General features: G+C 36.4%; 2 long non-coding RNA genes across 2 annotated transcripts; both read right to left on the bottom strand.

Moving 5' to 3' along the window:
* Positions 1-15,435, bottom strand: LOC145793542 (uncharacterized). Its single transcript, XR_014333877.1, has 3 exons — positions 15,299-15,435; positions 3,001-3,090; positions 1-574 (listed from the first exon to the last, which is right to left on the bottom strand). It is a non-coding gene; the product is annotated as an uncharacterized LOC145793542 (long non-coding RNA).
* Positions 8,710-9,291, bottom strand: LOC145793547 (uncharacterized). Its single transcript, XR_014333878.1, has 2 exons — positions 9,168-9,291; positions 8,710-9,024 (listed from the first exon to the last, which is right to left on the bottom strand). It is a non-coding gene; the product is annotated as an uncharacterized LOC145793547 (long non-coding RNA).
* Positions 15,436-18,877: the final 3,442 nt, after the last annotated feature.

Raw genomic sequence — 18,877 nt, forward strand, 5'->3', positions numbered from 1 at the left:
TAAAACAAATAAAACAATGATTTTTATTTAACAAAAAATACAAAAAATTAAACATTAATGTTCAAAAAAAAATGCCTAACATGTAAAAAGTAAATAAATAAATACATAAACTAGTTCGGCGAACTATTTTTGCAATACTAAATACTGGAGGTCCATCCGAATCCCTTCTCCATCTTCCAAACAAGCACAAGATAGTGAATCTCACCTCACTATCAATCCCAATCCCTCTTTATAACCCCAAACAAACGGGCCGACGTGTCTAATTATGCTGTATTTTGAGAATATTATGGTAATGTTAATCTTGTGGCTACAATTCTTGTTGTTTTTTGTTTTGTTTTGTTTATTTATTTATTTATTATCAAGTTTCCATTATTTAGTTGCATGGTACCCTTTACCCTTTTATGGTTACATGAACTCAAATCACAAAAGTGCATTACATTACCATTCTCATATATATGGACTAAATGGGAAATAATGTGGGAAGATAAATGCACAATCGTAATCCTCTTCCTTCTTTGAATGAGTGTTGTTCCACCATTTCTCACAGTTTTGACAAGCATCAAGCTTCATTGTCCTGTAATTTAATTATCAAAAAGCAAAATTCAAGGTTGGTTACTAACATAATTCATGCAGTTCAAGCAGACAAAAGCATTATTGATTATTTGAATCAACATTAATAGTATGTTACATTACCCACAGAGGCATGGTGGCCAATATTTTTAGAATAAAGTTATACAAATAAAAAAATTGTACAAAAAAAATTAATATGGAATAACCTGATAAGTGTTAATATTATTACTTTACAGCAAAAAGTTTACTAAAATGGATTAAATGTTTAAAAAATGTTACTGTCTTATATTTCTAAATTCTAATTAATAGTCATATATTACATTCTATACAAAAACCTATAAGAATATAATTTTCCATATTAAGAAAATTGGATTGTTTTCAATTGATATTTTTTGACTGGAAAAGAATAAGCTCATTTGAAATCTCACACTAGAAAACATGCCATGCTTGCTCACTGTTATCATCCAATTATCTATGCATTGTCCTGTTAACAAGGACAAACCATGGAGTATCAAAACAAATGTTAAGAGGATAACTACACTATTTTATAAACAATTATAAATGCCGAACAATCATTGTCCTGTTAACAAGGACAAACCATGGAGTATCAAAACAAATGTTAAGAGGATGACTACACTATTCTATAAACAATTATAAATGCCGAACAATCATTGTTTGGAGGTTAATTTTGTTTATAAAAAACTAATGAAACTTGAAAGAGCAAAGAAATTATTAGCACCTACCTAATTTCTTTGGACCCCCAACTTCTTTGAACCCCTACCCACACTACTACAAAATCATAAATAGATCACGGATTTAAAGTGTGATGTATGTTTTTTAATCACGGATTTTTTATTTAGTCAATGTGTGATCTTTGAGAGTGTGATTGTTAAAGTTTATTTTCGGTCACACTTTTTGACCGTCATTAAAAGATAATTCCATCACGAGTTTTGACCGTAATAATAAATATTTAGATCACATATTTTTAGTGTGATTAATAACCAATAAAATCTAAGATTGAACTTAAATAATCCGTGATTAATAATAAGATAAGATCACGGTTATATGCATTTCTCATCATGGTTAATGCATGTGATATAAAAAGTCCAACCACAAAATGTGACTATCAATCACGGTATATAAACCGTGATTAAAATTTGAACATAACTAATATCTAAAATATAATCAATATTATTTGCATACAAAATTCCTTTGAATCACAACATTGACCACATATGAATAGCTAACAATCTCATATATTTCGTCAATGAAAGTCGAATGTTGGAAAAATATATACAATGAAAGTTAAAGAATAAAAAGGTTTTTTACTTTAATTACACAATAAAAATCTAATTAAAAAAATGAAAAAAAAAAAAACACTCAAAGAAAACTCAAAGTTCTCGAATGTTCCGTTTTCTTTGATCATATTTCACATCTCTCCAAGCAATTTTCGACCTGACTAAAAATAACACAAATTAGTTCAGAAGCCGCTAGAAGCATATGAATAAACTTACACATTTTTTTGTTCTTTAAAAACAAAAATAAGAAATTAATAGATATTCCACTTGCAATTATCAAGCCAAGACTCGAGAGGTCCAGCCCAAATTTTTTCATTTCAACCACAACAAGAAAGAGAATGGTGTTGATAAAATCAATTGTTCAATTGTCCAAACACCTAAAAATCCAAACACAGCTTCTATTAACTATGTTCTGATTTAATATCATTTTCCCTAGTGTGTACTCAGTCCATGACCTGGTGACTAATTTGCACAGATCAAGTGTCTTGTTTTATGAGTTAGAGCAGTCCACAAAGCACCAAAGCAATAACCAATGAGTGTGTGTTTAATGGAGTTCAACCCCAGTTTGATGTCTTGTGTGAGTTGATCAAAGTGAAGGTTGCTTTGTAAACTAAGACCTCGTTTGGCAAGTGGCTTTTTTAGTCAAAAAGTCAAAAAGTCACTAAAAAAAATCAAAAAGCCAACAACCCATACCAAAAAGTCAAAGATTCCATTTTCTCTCTACTTTTTGTACATATTTTCGTAAAAAGCCAAAAAATCATCCAAAACATACTAATTTTTTTACATCACATTTTAGCCCAAAAGCCAAAAAATTACTAAAAAAGCCTAATATCATTTTTCTTAGTGTGTGTACAATGGTGGTTGGGTACAAGCAGCCAACAAAGAAAAAACAGAGCAAGTCCAACTCCATCTACAGCTGAAGGACTCTAACTATTGCTAAATGGCGCAATAATATATTGGTCATGAAATTACCTTTGTATGATACTAAATTCTGGAGTATTAAAAATAAAAAGGATTCCCAAAAATGGAATCAATTCCAATTACTCTAGGTCCTAAATGTTAGCAAAGTCCATATCAAGTACAATAAAATGCATGTGCATATATTTACGAACAAGATAGATAAGAGTACTACCAGGTTTAGATGATGAACATGTGACTATACTTTCAGTTCAATAAGGAATTCCTTTGAAGCTTGCATATCCATCTTCTTGATAGCAGCTTTCTGAACCCCAGGGAGCAATTGAGAAAGATAATATAGATACTTAACATTAGAAATCAACATAGCACTCTCAGGTATCAATCAATAATGGTCCATGACAAAATTTAAAAACACACATATAGTCTTTAGTCAAATGAAAATGACAAAGGAAAGAACAATTGCACCTATGCAGCTGAAATTTGTCATTATTGGAAAAATATATATATAGGTGCAATTTTTACTTTCTGTACTTTAAGAGGATTGTATCCAAATAGACAAATTGAAAGAGAGAGAATAAGGGCTAAAATCAACTAAATAAAAACTCCAACTATAATTAACTTGTGAATTTACCTTTTATAGCTATAACTCATTCATCAACCTCAAAGTGCTCACACCACACTTGTAAATTAAAAATCACACAAAATGGCTAATAATTCTAATCATAGGAACCTTACAAAAACAAAAACATAAACATAAACAAAATAAAGAAAAAGAAAAGCAAAATGCAACGACTTTTACATATAGAGATGTAAGATGAAGGATGATGTTATCAGCCAAAATTACTTTGATAAGCCCAAACCCAAACACTTCCAAGAATTTGTTCATTGTGAATTAAACTACTCCATCTAAATTACATTATGAACCTTCCCCAAACTCTGAACTTTTAAATCAATGAATTCTAAACCCACTTCTTGTAATGATATTTCATACCAAACAAAAGCAAAAAAAAAAATAATAAATAAATAAATGAAACAACAAAATGACCTTGATCTGCCCAACACAAAAAAACACACAATAAGAAATCAAATGTGTTCATCGTGAATTAAACTGCTCCATCTAAATTAAGTTATAAACCTTGCTCAAACTATGAACTTTTAAATTAATGAATTGTAAACCTACTTCTTGTAATAATAGATGTCATGTTGGTTGTTGTCAGGGTAATAGCAAACACACGCAAAGCGATTTAACACTGCTCAGAGTAACACATGTAAGATAAAAAAAAAAATTAATTTTGAAACCAAAGAAAGAATTCAACAGTTGAATCCACTGCCCTAAATCATCTTGTTGAGCCCAAAATATATGTGATTCCTGCTAGGAAAAAAATCCACTTATCCATCTTTTTATTGGAAAAAAATTCCCAAACATGTAGAAGCCATAAGAAATTTAAGATCTCAATGAATTTACATTATTTTTTTTTTTATGAACATGGAAAATCTGGTAGTCCATGGTTAAATTGATTTTACACCTAATCCTACATTCCTAAACTGATATTAAGACTATAACATTTTTTTTTTTTTTTGGGATCAAGAAAAGCTTCAATTACACAGAATTGAGCTAAAGGCACCCAATAAAAGCCATAGGAGGTTGGGAGACCCAACATGCAAACAAGCGGAAGCCACCCAATGTGCAGCCCTGTTCCTAACTCTGGGGCACCATTTAAAAGCCAAACCCCTAGCTGCTGGCCATTGACCGAATATCATTCATCACAGCACAAATGTCCCATGGAGGAACCCCCTCTGACACACACAGTTGAATGACATTTTTGCAATCACTCTCAATCTCCACATTTGCACAATTAAGAGCATGGGCCATGGCGCAAGCAAGTCACACTGCAGATGCTTATTGCTGTTGCCAACTGAATTTTTGCAGTGATGCCATCCACCAGATAGCCCTTCTTGTCCCTAAGAAGTATTGCAACAGCCCCCTGCCTCTGCTTAAGTCAGTTGCCGCATTGCAATTAAATTTCCATTTCCCTCTCGAAGGAGGAACCCAATGAGGCTCATGACCCTGTGCCCCTATTGCTGTTTCCACAAAGGCAGAGTCCACCTCACATGCTGCCAAAAATTCAGCTTCCTCTCTTTTGGCCTTAGCAATCATTCGATTGGATTCACAAGGCATTGGTTGAAAAGGTAATCATTTCTTGCCTTCCAAATGCTCTAAGCCATCCAAACCATTGAGCAGATCATTGTCCTGCCCCAACTCGCTGCACCCAAGGAGGCAAAGAGATTACCAAACCAAGATCGAACCGTTCCCAAGATAAGTTCATCACATCTGAAGCCCAGCCCACTGCCAAACCAGACTCTATTAGCCCATTCACATACAAATAAAAGGTGTTCCACCGACTCCACAGCAGATAGACACGCAAGGCAAGGAGCGGGAATTGGCACATGCCTACGCCATAAATTCTGTTTTGTTGCCAAGGCGTTATGATAAATCCTCCACAAAAAGTGTCTGAGTTTTGGAGGCAAATTCAAATTCCATGCAAACTTCCATTCCTTCTCAGACCAATCCGAAGAAGAGCCAGGTAAATTAGTCCCTACATGAGCTTGCTTCACCGTTTCTTGATACCCCAATTTCACCGTGTAATAGCCCTTTGAGTCATGGTGCCACACAATAGTGTCATTTCCTTCCATCACCGCAACCAGGATGGAGAGAATGGCATCACAATCCTCATCCGCAACTAGAGTTCTAATTTTTGCCTCATCCCATGTTTTACGAACGGGAGCAATCACCTCACTCACCTTTTGCACCTCTGCCCCAATGTTACTTGTCGTCTGAACTTTAAACCCCATTTTTGAAGGGATCCATTGATCTTCCCAAAAATTAATCGATCTGCCGTTTAAAACTTGCCACCGAAGCTCACCATTAAGAACTTTTCTACCTTGCAGCAGGCTTGCCCATGCCTACGAGGGTCACAGCCCCCTAACTGCATGACGAAAATCTAAGTTGGGGTAGTAGATTCCTTTCATAATTTTTGTAGATAAGGAGTCCGGATATTTTATTAATCTCCACCCTTGGCCAGCAAGGAGTGCTCTATTAAAAGCCCGAAAATCTAGGAAGCCCAAACCACCATTTTTCTTGGTCAAACATGATGATTTTAGAGTCATTAGATTAGGGAATGATTAGGATATCATCTCCTATTTATATTAATGAAGATTAATAATTATAAGGCAACCCTAAGGCACAGAATAATTACAAACTAATAACCTAAATAATAATATAATATGCTAACACTCCTCGTCAAGCTAGTGCGAAGATGTTTCTCATGCCCAACTTGCCTAATATGTCATGAAATGGTTTATTCCCAACTCCCTTGGTGAGAATGTCAGCAAGTTGTTCACCAGATTGCACAAAAGGAGTATAAAATGGTACCACTAGTGAGTTTCTCCTTAATGAAGTGGCGATCAATCTCAGCATGCTTTGTCCTGTCATGTTGAACCGGATTGTGAGCGATGTTGATAGCGCCCTTATTATCACAGTATAACTGCATGGAGTCCGCCTGATCAATACCTAGATCACTCAACAATAACTTGATCCATAAAAGCTCACACACCCCTTGTGCTATAGCTCTAAACTCAGCTTCTGCACTTGACCAGGCAACCACATTCTGTTTCTTACTCCTCCAAGTAACTAGGTTGCCTTCAACAAAGGTGCAATACCCTGAAGTCGATCTCCTATAAGTTACTGATCCAGCCCAGTCAGCATCTGTATAAGCTTTCACACGAAGATGATCATACTTTGAAAAATAAAGACCCTTACCAGGAGTAGACTTCAAGTACCTCAAGATTCTCATGACATCCTCGAAGTGAATCTAATGAGAAGCATGCATAAACTGGCTAACCACACTGACAGCAATAGCAATATCAGGACGGGAGTGAGATAGGTAAATGAGCTTACCCACTAATCGCTAATAGCTCCCCCTATCAACAGCTTCTCCTCCTTTATCATCCCCCAATTTCTGATTGGGTTCCAGTGGAGTGTCACATGCCTTGCAGCCAAGCATCCCAGTTTCCTTCAACAGGTCAAGCAAATATTTTCTCTGTGAGATAAATATTCCATCCTTGGAGCGAGTAACTTCAATTCCCAGAAAATACTTCAAGCTTCCCAAGTCTTTGATTTCAAACTCACTGGCTAAATATTTCTCCAACAGAGATATTTCCACTCTATCATCGCCCATAAGAACTATGTCATCTACATAAACAATAAGTGTTGTAGTCTTACCATGTGAGGAATGTTTCACAAACAAGGTGTGATCTGCCTGACTCTATTTGATGCCATATTTAAGCATAGCCTGAGTGAATCTCTCAAACCAAGCCTTTGGAGACTGTTTAAGACCATATAATGACTTCCGAAGCCTGCATACTTTGCCTTTTGTCTGATGATCCTCAAAACCAGGAAGAATGTCCATATATACCTCTTCTTTGAGTTCACCATGGAGAAAGGCATTCTTGACATCAAACTGATGAAGTGGGCAATCTAGATTAGCTGCTACAGAGAGAAGTACTCTGACTGAATTTATCTTAACCATGGGTGCAAAGGTCTCATGATAGTCAATGCCATATGTCTGAGTGAACCCCTTTGCCACAAATCTTGCCTTGTAACGCTCAATAGAACCATCTGCTTTGTGTTTCACAGTATACACCCATTTGCATCCCACAAGTCATTTGTCCGTAGGTAACTCAGTCAATTCTCAAGTGCCATTCTTCCTAAGTGCTTTCATTTCCTCAATCATGGCAAGTTTCCACTCAGAGGTAGCAAGAGCATCATGAAAATGGTTAGAAATGCTAACAGAGGAAATATTCGACACAAACGCTCTATATGAGGATGACAAATGAGAGTAGGACACAAAATGTGAGATAGGATGTTGAGTACAAGATCTTACACCCTTTCTCTTGGCAATAGGAACATCAAGATCAATGGACTCAAGATATTCAAAGTTACCTAGACTGTCATCAAAAGTAGGAGATGGCAGTGGATGAGCAGAAGTGGTCCCTTGTATCCAATTAATTTTCTGTCTGTCTTTGTTTCAGACATAAACTTGCCCTTCCCTATCCTTGTCCTTGATGACATTGGGTTCTGTAGTCCCAGTAGAACAGGTTGGTGCAAGAACAACTAGTTCCACCATAGGAATCACATGACTCACTTCACACCAAGGCGCCCCCGAAAGGGAGGACTGTGACACTGGAGAGGACAAGAAATAGGACTGGGACTCAAAGAAAGTGACATCCATGGACACAAACCACTTACAAGAAAGAGGGTGGTATCACTTATACCCTTTTTGAGTAGGAGAGTAACCAAGGAAAATACATTTGAGGGAGTGAGGGTCCAACTTACCATGAGTAGGAGAGTGATTATAAACAAAATAGACACAACCAAATATTTTGGGAGGAATAGAAAACAAGGACTGGGAACCTAGGAGGACTTGAAGAGGAGCTTGTTTTTGCAAGACCTGGATAGGAAGATGATTAATAAGATGTGCAGCGGTGAGAACAGCGTCGCCCCAATAGGACCAAGGCACATTCATAGAAAAACACATGCATCGAGCCATGTCAAGAAGATGGCGATTCTTGCGTTCCGCCACCCCATTTTGTTGAGGGGTATTGGTGCAAGAGGTCTGATGGATAATGCCATGAGTAGAAAAATATTGTCCTAACCCAGAATCTATATATTCCCCCTTATTATCAGAACGAAATAGTTTGAAAGTGGCCCCAAACTGAGTATAAATCATCTTATGAAAATTGCGGAACATAGAGAAATCCTCACTCTTGTCTTTCATGAGATATACCCAAGTAGTACAAGAAAAATCATCAATAAATGTAACAAACCATCGATGACCTTTCACAGACATAACATGAGAGGGATCCTAAACATCAGAATGTATTAATGAAAAAGGAACTAAACTTTTATTGAAACTGGGAGCCAAAGAAGCTCTGTGTTGTTTTCCGAGTTGACAAGACTCACAAAGAAACTCAGACACATTATTATTTGCGAAACCAGATAGAAATAAATGTTTAAGTAAATAAAAAGAAAGATGCCCAAGACCCCGATGCCACAGCCATAAATCATCTGGGGTAGTAGGACTCGTAGTGGAAGAATAAGCAAGCTTGTCCAGTTGATCCAGGAAGTAGAGATCATCTTCTGCACTACACTGCCAATCGTCCTCCTCGTGACATGGTCCTGAAAAAGACAATAATCAGGAAAAAGTGTCACACTACAATTCAAATCCTAGGTAAGACGACTCAAGGATAACAGATTAACAGAAAAATTAGGAACATGGAGAACAGAAGATAGAGGTATGGTAGGAGTGATGTGGACTAAACCTTTTCCAAAAATGGAAGAAACAGTACCATCTGCAATCCTAACTTTATCCTAACCTGAAGAAGGCTTATAAGCAGAGAAAAGATTAGAGGAGCCAGACATATGATCTGAGGCACCGAAATCAATAATCCTAGGCAAAGACTTATGAGACAGAAAAATACAAGGAGAAGAGGCTAAGTTACTTGAGCGGACAAATGATGAGGAAGATGTACTGAGAGCAGTAGAAGACCGGCGGTCCAGCAATTGACGTAGAACATCCTCAAGCTCATGAGTAGGCATGCTAGAGAGATCATCAGAAGTTGGGCCAATGGAAGCAGAATTAGAATCAAGTGTATCAACGACACTAGACTGATGAGCCCGGAGATAAGAGCCACGTCCTCTAGACGAGCCTGACCAACCTCCTCTAGAACCAGACCGATACCTCAATCCCCGGATGGAGTCCCATGAAGCTTCCAATATGTCTCACGAGTATGCCGCAGCTTCTTACAATAATCACAAAATACAGACTCCTTGGCGGCAAACGGAGGGATGAGAGTCAGGCTGAGGCCATCTTGAGGGGTAGATAGTAATGCTGAGTGGTCAGTAGAGACAGGGGACATCATAGCAGACTGGCGACTCTCCTCATTCTGTACATAGGCAAATGCCTCCTGAAGTGAAGGAAGACTGTCCATACCCAGAACTCGACTCCTAACCGGATCATACTCCACATTTAGGCCTGCCAGAAATTTAAAGACCCGTTCTTGTGCGATGAACTTCCTGTACTCGACAGAATCATCAGTGCAAATAGGCTTATAGTCCTGTAGGTAATCAAGGCATTTCCAACTGTTGGTGAGGAAGGTGAAGTACTGAAGAACAGTCTACTCCCCCTGAATAGAGCTCTCAATAAAGCGGTGCAACTCAAATGCCTGTGAGAAATTCCCTTTGCGGGAATAAGTAGTAGCCACAGTATCCCAAACATCCTGGGTAGTCTCCATAGACAAGTAGCCCTCACCAATTTCTGGAACCATTGAATGAATAAGCCAACCCATAATCAAAGAGCTGGTAATCTGCCATTGGTCATAACCTAGGTCAGTGGTGCTAGGTGCTTGTATCCTGCCATCAACATACCCCATCTTCCCTCTGCTCTTCAAAAATATGGTCAAACTCTGAGACCATGCTAGATAGTTCTGACCATTAAATAGAGAGGTGGTGATTTTCAGACTAGGGTTGGGGTTATCATGCATGGTAGTAGGTATAATAGAACTCTCACTCCTAGGTGTTTGAGAGGTAATGGACACACTGGTGGAATCTGCTATGGATATTACACTACCGAACCCGCAACAAAACTAGTGGCAATCACAAACCCGGAAGGTGGTGGTGGAAGAAAAGACACAATGACCACTATAAAGGCATAACAAAATTAAGAAAACATAAAGGTTTTTTTTTTTGGTTTTATGCTGTGTTTAAGATCAAACAAAGTTACTACACGACATATGAGATGTAAGACCAAACAGAGGTGATACCAGAGACGACTGAAGATGAGCGACGAAGTGACGAGCGACGAGTGAAGCTGTTCAAGAGATGACGGCATAGGGGAAGTCGACTGAGGCAGAGAGGCTACCAAGAGCAGTCGACACTAGCAGATGACCAACCCAAGTAAGTTTCGAACCCTATAGTGATCTTTGTTGCTGAGTTTGACCAACAAGGGTGAGCCAAAAACCCTAGACATGCATCAACCCACCCGAAACTACGTGGGTCCTTGGTTTGAGCCAAAGCCCCTCAGGGTGGACTCGGCTTGAGCCGACGGAGAGAGAGGAACTGGCTCCAGTGGTGGCTAGTGGCTCCGGTGGTGAATAGGAACAGTATGGGTATATGGATTTAGGTGTTAGGGTTTGGCTCTGATACCATGATGATTTTAGAGAGTAATTAGATCAGGGAATGATTAGGATATCATCCCTTATTTGTATTAATAAAGATTAATAATTACAAGGCAGCCCTAAGGCATAGAATAATTACAAACTGAGAACCCAAATAATAATATAATATACTGACAAAACACAACCTACTCCAGTTGGTCCAGTGAATTCCACCCTCCTCAGGATCACCTTTCCACCATAAATTCCTTATGTAGGAGCTTAACTTATCGCAAAGCTTATTGGAAAATATGAAACATGCCATCGCATAGGTTGGCATCCCCTGGGCCACAAATTTAATAAGAACTTCACGACCCGCTTGGGAAAGTAACTTAGCCTTCCATCCTTGCAACTTAGATAAAACCTTTTCGCATAAAAAATTAAAAGCTTCAGCCTTGGAGCGGCCCCAACACGATGGCAGCCCCAAATATCTCGCACTTGCCTTCATTTTTGGAAACCCTAACAGCCCACAAATCTCCAATTGCCGAGAGGGAAAAACATTGCCTGAGAATTGAACCCTTGATTTATCAAAAATCACTAATTGCCCCGAAACATCACTGTAAATTTTCAGCAATCTGCCAACCTCCTGACACTCTTTAGCATTTGCCTTAAAAAATACCACTGCATCATCCGCAAAAAGCAGATACGAGAGGGTAGGACACCCCCTCCGTATCAGCAATCCAGAAATTTTTCCCTCTTGCACGCTTCGAGCAATCAATCTCAAGAATACATCCATAATGAGAATAAATAGATAGGATGACAATGGATCCCCTTGCCGTAATCACCTTGATGGCTTAAAGCTGGTCCTTTGAACCCCATTAACAATCACCGAAAAAGATACTGTAGTAACGCATTCCATTACCCACTGGACCCATTTGGAATGAAACCCCATTTTTTCCAGCATAGCTCTCAAAAAGCCCCAATGAACACGATCATATGCTTTATTGAAATCTACCTTGAGCGCTAGGTCCTCCACCTTACCTTTCCAAAGCTTCAGTGCATGAAATGCCTCATGGGCCATAATATTGTTATCCTGTATCTGCCATCTTGACACAAAAGCCAACTTATTTGGCGTGATTACCTCCCTCAAAATCCCTTTGGATCTATTAACAAGAATCTTAGTAATCACATTCAAGTTAAAGTTGCACAGACTGATTGGCCTATAATGCGTTAATGTTTTCAGAGCCAGAACTTTAGGAATAAGGACCAAATTCATATGATTGAGTTCCTTCCTTCAGCAAATGCCCCCCCCCCCCCCCCGAAAAAAACTTATCACTGCTTTACACACGGATGGCCCCACAACGTCCCAATGCTTATGATAAAAATAACCAGGAAATTCGTCCGGCCCATGAGCTTTCAAAGAACCTAGCTGAAAAACCGCTGACTTGACTTCATCATCCAACATATCCCAAATCAATAGAGAGGTCATGTTATCCATAATGACCCTACCCACCACCTCTAAAGCATCAGCCATTCCTCGCCACCATCTCTAGAAAATAGGTCTGAAAAATAATCGAACAAATGGGAATTAATTTCTGAGTCTGAAGTAAGTAGACTACTAGCTTCATTCTTCAATTGCAAAATTTGATTCCGTTGACGTCGTTGATTAATGATCGCATGAAAGAAGGTCAAATTTCTATCTCCAAAATCAAGCCACTGAACTCGAGATCTCCTCTGCAAAAACATCTCCTCTCTTTTCATTACCATTTCCAACTCTGGAAATAAACACTTCTGTAGGTCCTCATTTTCCGTCGAATGATCTTGGGTCTAGACCTTTCAATCTGCGCTCGAAGTTTCTCTATTTTCCTTTTTCCATTTCCAAACTCCTGTCCACTCCATGCCCATAGCCTCCTTTCACATCTTTTCAATTTTTGTACAAGTTGAAACATATGATTGTTCATGATCCCATGCAGATTTAACTGTGTCTACACAATTTGGACTAGTGGTCCAAAGTGATTCAAATCGAAATTTTCTAGGTACTCGAACCAATGGGACATAGCAATTAATCACCAAGGGGCAATGGTCTGATCCAAAGAAAATATCATGAAATACTTGGGCATTCGGGAATAAATCCTTCCATGCAACTGCTGTGAACGCACAATCCAATCTTTCTCAAACATTGTCTCCGCCACCCTGATTATTGGACCAGGTAAAAGCATTCCCCTTAAACCCCAAATGCACACCAGATCATAATCCGAAACCATTTCTCTAAATTCATTCAGTTGAGAACTATTACACGCCTTTCCTCCTTGCTTCTCCCAAATAGAGCCCACTTGATTGAGATCACCAACACATAACCAAGGGTACTGCGTCTCCCTAGCCATATCAATCAAGTATTTCCATAACACTCCTTTCTTGCCTAGAAGGAGTAGCATAGATGAACGAAGCTGCCCAATCACACCCACCTCCATCCTAAATAATACATCGTTGCATTCGATTATTCAAACATGAGGAACTTTGGGCATAATTAGAAGCATAACAATAGAAACTTCACACAGCTTAATCATACTAATATTTTAATTGCTAAAAGATTCCAAAATTTTTTGAAAATGCTTCAAGAACCATACTTTCTCCTGAATTTTCTTCAAGAATCAACGTGGAACTAAAAAAAAATTGTGATGTCAACACTTTGAATAATAATAACAATAATAATAATATATTTGTTTAAAAAAAGAGTAGCTCTGTAACAAAATCAACAAACATGTGCGCTTCTATATCAACAAACATGTCATTACCCAAAAAAACAAAGGTAGTTTCTGAAGCAAAGACCGAAGGGTACTAATTCAAACAAACAAAAATGCAGCGCATCATGCTTGTGATGATAAAAAACCAACGGTAACAAATCTGAAGTAAAGACCCAAAGGTAGTTTCTATACCGGTTTACTCATGTAGAGAAATGAGAAATTAGTCTCCATGCTTTTATAATCTAACACCAGAGGAATCAAAGAATTCATGAGCTCAAAACTCGATCAAATTAACCAAATACTAGCTGCGCAACAAATCAATGTCAAATCTAGCAAAACTTTTGGATAAAAAACCCTTTTTTCCCTTTAAATTAGTAGATTCTTAATTTTATCACTTCGAAAACTGTTAGACTAAACTAACATAAAAGAAAGAATGAAAAGTGTCCATGAACAAGTGAGAATGTATTTATTGAAGACTACTTCTCAACAAAATCATTAATGAAAATAATAATCTAACCCTTTCTTCAGATATCATATCTAGATCAGGAAAATGGACTTCAACAATCAATCATATACAAAACACAATATGCATAAGTTCATAATTCATCCCTGATGTTGCAAGCTTGCAACATAAGAATGTGTTAATCTATAATATCTTTCGCAAGCATGTGCATAAATCATGTAGGGAATCAACTATTACAATTAAGAACAAACAAGAAAAATAACTTCACTTACATCAACCAGAAAATTTTGACAATTCAATGCACCTTAATTTGACAATTCAAAGAAAAATAATTTATTCCAATTCTGGGCTCTATCTGCTAAGGAATCTTGCATTTGGGTTCTACACATCCCTCTATGGTGTGTCAAGATTAACTTTGATGACCTATAATAATATCTCCTTCACCTATTGGCAAAAAAAAAAACTTCACTAACCCATCAAATTTTCACCAAACAATTTATTAATTTTCACCAAACAAATCTGACAAATGGCTTTTTCATCTAAAATTCATAGTGTTTTTCTCTAGCAACCCAACCTCGCTACCAGCCACCATCTACCTGTATTTTCTTCTCTCGTAACACTGTTTGTAATCATACTAATATTTAATTGCTAAAAGATTTTTAAAAAATTAAATTAAAATGCTTCGAGAACCATCGTGGAACTAAATATGCCTTAATTCCATGAGAAATCAATTGTTTCAGCTTTGAATAATTCCATAAGAAAATGCCCTTAATCCATGAGAATCAGTGTTAAATCAAATTAAAATACCCTAAATCCATGAGAAAGTATTAGTGTTAAATCAAATAAACCTTAATTCCGTGAGAAAGTACATGTTTTAGTGTTAAATCAAATTAAAATGCCCTAAATCCATGAGAAAATATTTTTGTTAAATCAAATAAACCCTAATTTCATGAGAAAGTAGATGTTTTAGAGTTAAATCAATAGGAAGTAGGTGTTTCAATGTTAAATCAATAGGAAGTAGGTGTTTCAATGTTAAATCAATGGGAAGTAGGTGTTTCAGAGTTTCATCAGAAGATTATAGAGAAAACACCTACTTTCTTAAAGAAACCAGATTCTTCTTAAGTTGAGCCCGAGGAAGGAGCAGCGCTTGGGGAAGAGGCAGAAGGTATACAGAGAAAGAGAGACAGAAAGGGAGACGAGAGCAAAAGAAACGAAGAGAAGTAATTTTTTCAACGTAATATTCTAATTTAACCCTAATAATAATAATAATAAAAAGATGTAAGATTCTTCAAATCATTTTAAAAGGAGTATAAAAATTCTTTAGTAAGTTTTGAATAAGTGTGTAACTTCAAACTGTGAGTTTTACGTTTGAAAAAAGTACACTAAGTAATTTTTTTAGTATTTTTATGTGTGTCATATTGGAGTGTTATGTTTGAGATTATATTGATTGGAGTGTTATGTTTTGGAAAAGTTTTTTTGTGTGTTACATTGCAGTGTTATGTTTGGGAAAAGTTTGGAGTGTTATGTTGTTACGTTTGGAAAAAGTACACTAAGGAGTTTTTAGTATTGGAGTGTTATGCTATTGGAGTGTTACGTTCTTATTCGTAATATTAGATTTGTTCCAAAAGGAGAAAAAATCCAAAACCTCTATACTGCAAATTGTCTAAATGTGTAATTTTACATTTGGAGAAACCCACTTTTATCCTTTAAAAATTAAATCAAAACGTATAAGTGACTATCTTTTTGTGTAATTTCCACTTTAATGAGACTTTTGGATTCATAAGAAAAATGAAGGACTAAACCCTTTATAAGATTACATTTTAGAATTTATTGATGCTTCACCCACAAATATACACAATCACACTTATGTAGAAGAGAAAATTAGTATAAGGTCCCTATCTCACTTTTAGTAATGGAAGAGGTCCACAATATTATTTTGCGATGTCTAAGTTCCCTCAACCTTGACACCTATATATCACAAAGAAATTTGATTCTCTCAAATAAAACTAGCCTCTCATTCTCTTCCACTCTATCACCTCTTCGGCTGATGCCGCACCATTGATCATCCGCGATCGCCAATATGATTCAATGCCTGTCCTGCTCGAATCAATATCTCTCTGACCCCCACCAAACCCAAAAGCACACCACCAAGCTCGAATTCGATTTGAAACCCTAGAAAAAAATCGAATGATTGGAAGAACTCACAACGCTAATTGACAGATTCAATATGAAATTCAAAAATTGATTACAAAATTGAAGAGTAATTGATCTAAAAGCTGATTGTTTGAGGTTGGAATAGTCAGAATTAAATAGTTTGAATTGAGAAGGTTTTTCTTCTTCTTCTTCTTTCGAGTATGGACAGCGATGGCGTTAGGTTGGGTGATCCTAATGAAAACGCCAACTGGGTTGAAACCACCCAATCATTTGGCTTGTAAAAATAGACAAGGTATTGTGTAGTCTTTCGACCATCGAGATGTGGTGTTCTAACTTGCAGTGATGTTCAGCACCATTGTATTGACTAATATTTTGAAGGGTAAATTACACTGATCTTGAGGTTTATAACAATTACAGAAATATCTCTCTATCTCTCTCTCTCGATATATATATATATATATATATGTATATTGGTTGTTGTTGTTGTTGCTTATTCACTCATATTTGTGATGAAGTTCTAGTCTGGCCAGTGAAAATTATTGTGCTAAAATTTCTTTGGTTTGGTTAAAACAATTTTCTTTGGTTTAAATTTGTGAAGAAACACAAAGAAATTTGTGAACAAAGCCATAGAAATTCTTTATGAACAAAACCAGAGAAATTTCAATTTTCTCTAGATTTCTCTAGTTTGAACCCAGAGAAATTCTCATTTTAATGAGTCTCTCTCTCTATATATATATATATATATGTGTGTGTGTATGTGTATTGGTTGTTGTTGTTGCTTATTTGGGTGATCGATTTTTGTATTGCACATTGTAATTGAGAATGGATCTCGTCATTTATTTCGTCCAAATTAACGAGGTAACTCTCATTTGCTCTATTTGTATGTGCAAAATTTGATGCGTACATTAGAAGCAAGATCGCTTCGATCGACATTGGTGCACCTATTGTTTGAATGTCTTACAGTCCAAAGAAAATTGGTCAAAATGATGGTTGTTCAATTTTCACAGGTTTGTTATTGTTTGAATGCCTTACAGTATAGAGAAAATTGGTCAAAATGAAAATGGTGGTTGTTTAATTTTCTCTGGTTTGTTGTTGTCTTAATGTCTTACAGTCCAGAGAAAATTGGTCAAAACGAAAATGGTGGTTGTTCAATTTTATCTGGCTTGCTGTTGTCTGAATGTCTTACAGTCTAGAGAAATTTGGTCAAAATAAAAATGGTGGTTATTCAATTTTCTCTGGTTTGATCAAAAATACAAAGAAAATTACGAGTGAATGAAAATGGTGGTTGTTCAATTTTCTCTGGTTTGTTGTTGTTTGAATGTCTTACAGTCCAGAGAAAATTGGTCAAAATGAAAATGGTGTTTGTTCAATTTTCTTTGGTTTGCTATTGTCTGAATGTCTTACAATCTAGAGAAAATTGGTCAAAATGAAAATAGTGGTTGTTCAATTTTCTCTAGTTTGATAAAAAACACAGAGAAAGTTGGTCAAAACATAAAGAAACTCTCTGGGAAGTCAAGAGAAATTCCCCAGATCAAATTTTCTCTAGATCGATGTTGAGGGACTTTAGACATTATGAAAATATTTGGTGTCCTTTATGCTATAAAATCTTAATATCAGGGACCTTAAAAAAAATCCCCTATTTAGAAACGGTGATTAAAAAATATATATATAATCACACTTATTTGGAAAGTGTGATTAAAAGTAAATATTATTCCACTCAATTAATGTGAGGCCCCTGATTTTTTTTAAACCTTATTAAGTCCCTAAATTTTGAATTATTATAATAAAGCCCTTAGTTCGTCGATTAATCGCAAATTAAGCCCTAGGACTGAAAACGCATCACGGGCGAATCCATACAAACCCTAATCGATCCTGGAAGCTTAGAAATCACTTCTAACACTCTAATATTAACTACTTAACTCTCAAATTTTAGATTAATCACTCTAAACCTTAACTTTCAATTTTTACAGTCATCGTTCGGTTATTTACCTTTAAATTCAAAGCTATATAATACAAACTGAATTATTTTACACTTGGAATAGATACTTTAATTGAACCCAAGCCCGCACATTTTTATTAAATCACAAATTGACCCCAAACAAGTACTATTATATATTTATATATATACACTTAAATCTTTTTTAATAATATATTTTACAATTTCCAAGATTTGTACAAAATATATATATATAACATGTCCATCAATTCACCATCACATGGCTAGCCATCATACCCCTCCTAGACTATAATCATTGTACTTTAAAATTTCTTGAAATCTTGGAGTAATAATGACTTTGGTACCTATAAAGATTTGCTATATATATGTGTGTACTTCTAACTAGAAGATATTTACATTAGTCCTAGACCTAACTAGATCATAATTAAACACATCATTAAGGTTCTAATCCTCCTCATTTCATTACATTTAATGTGAAGCCCCGGAAAAAATGCATTTGAATTATTTCCTTAAAGCCCCTCAGTTTCTTAAACTATTTCGAATCTTGCCAGATAGCATTTTT

Source organism: Camellia sinensis, chromosome 1 (genome assembly GCF_055761805.1).
Source record: "Camellia sinensis isolate YWXY chromosome 1, ASM5576180v1, whole genome shotgun sequence".
Classification (NCBI taxonomy): Eukaryota; Viridiplantae; Streptophyta; class Magnoliopsida; order Ericales; family Theaceae; genus Camellia; species Camellia sinensis.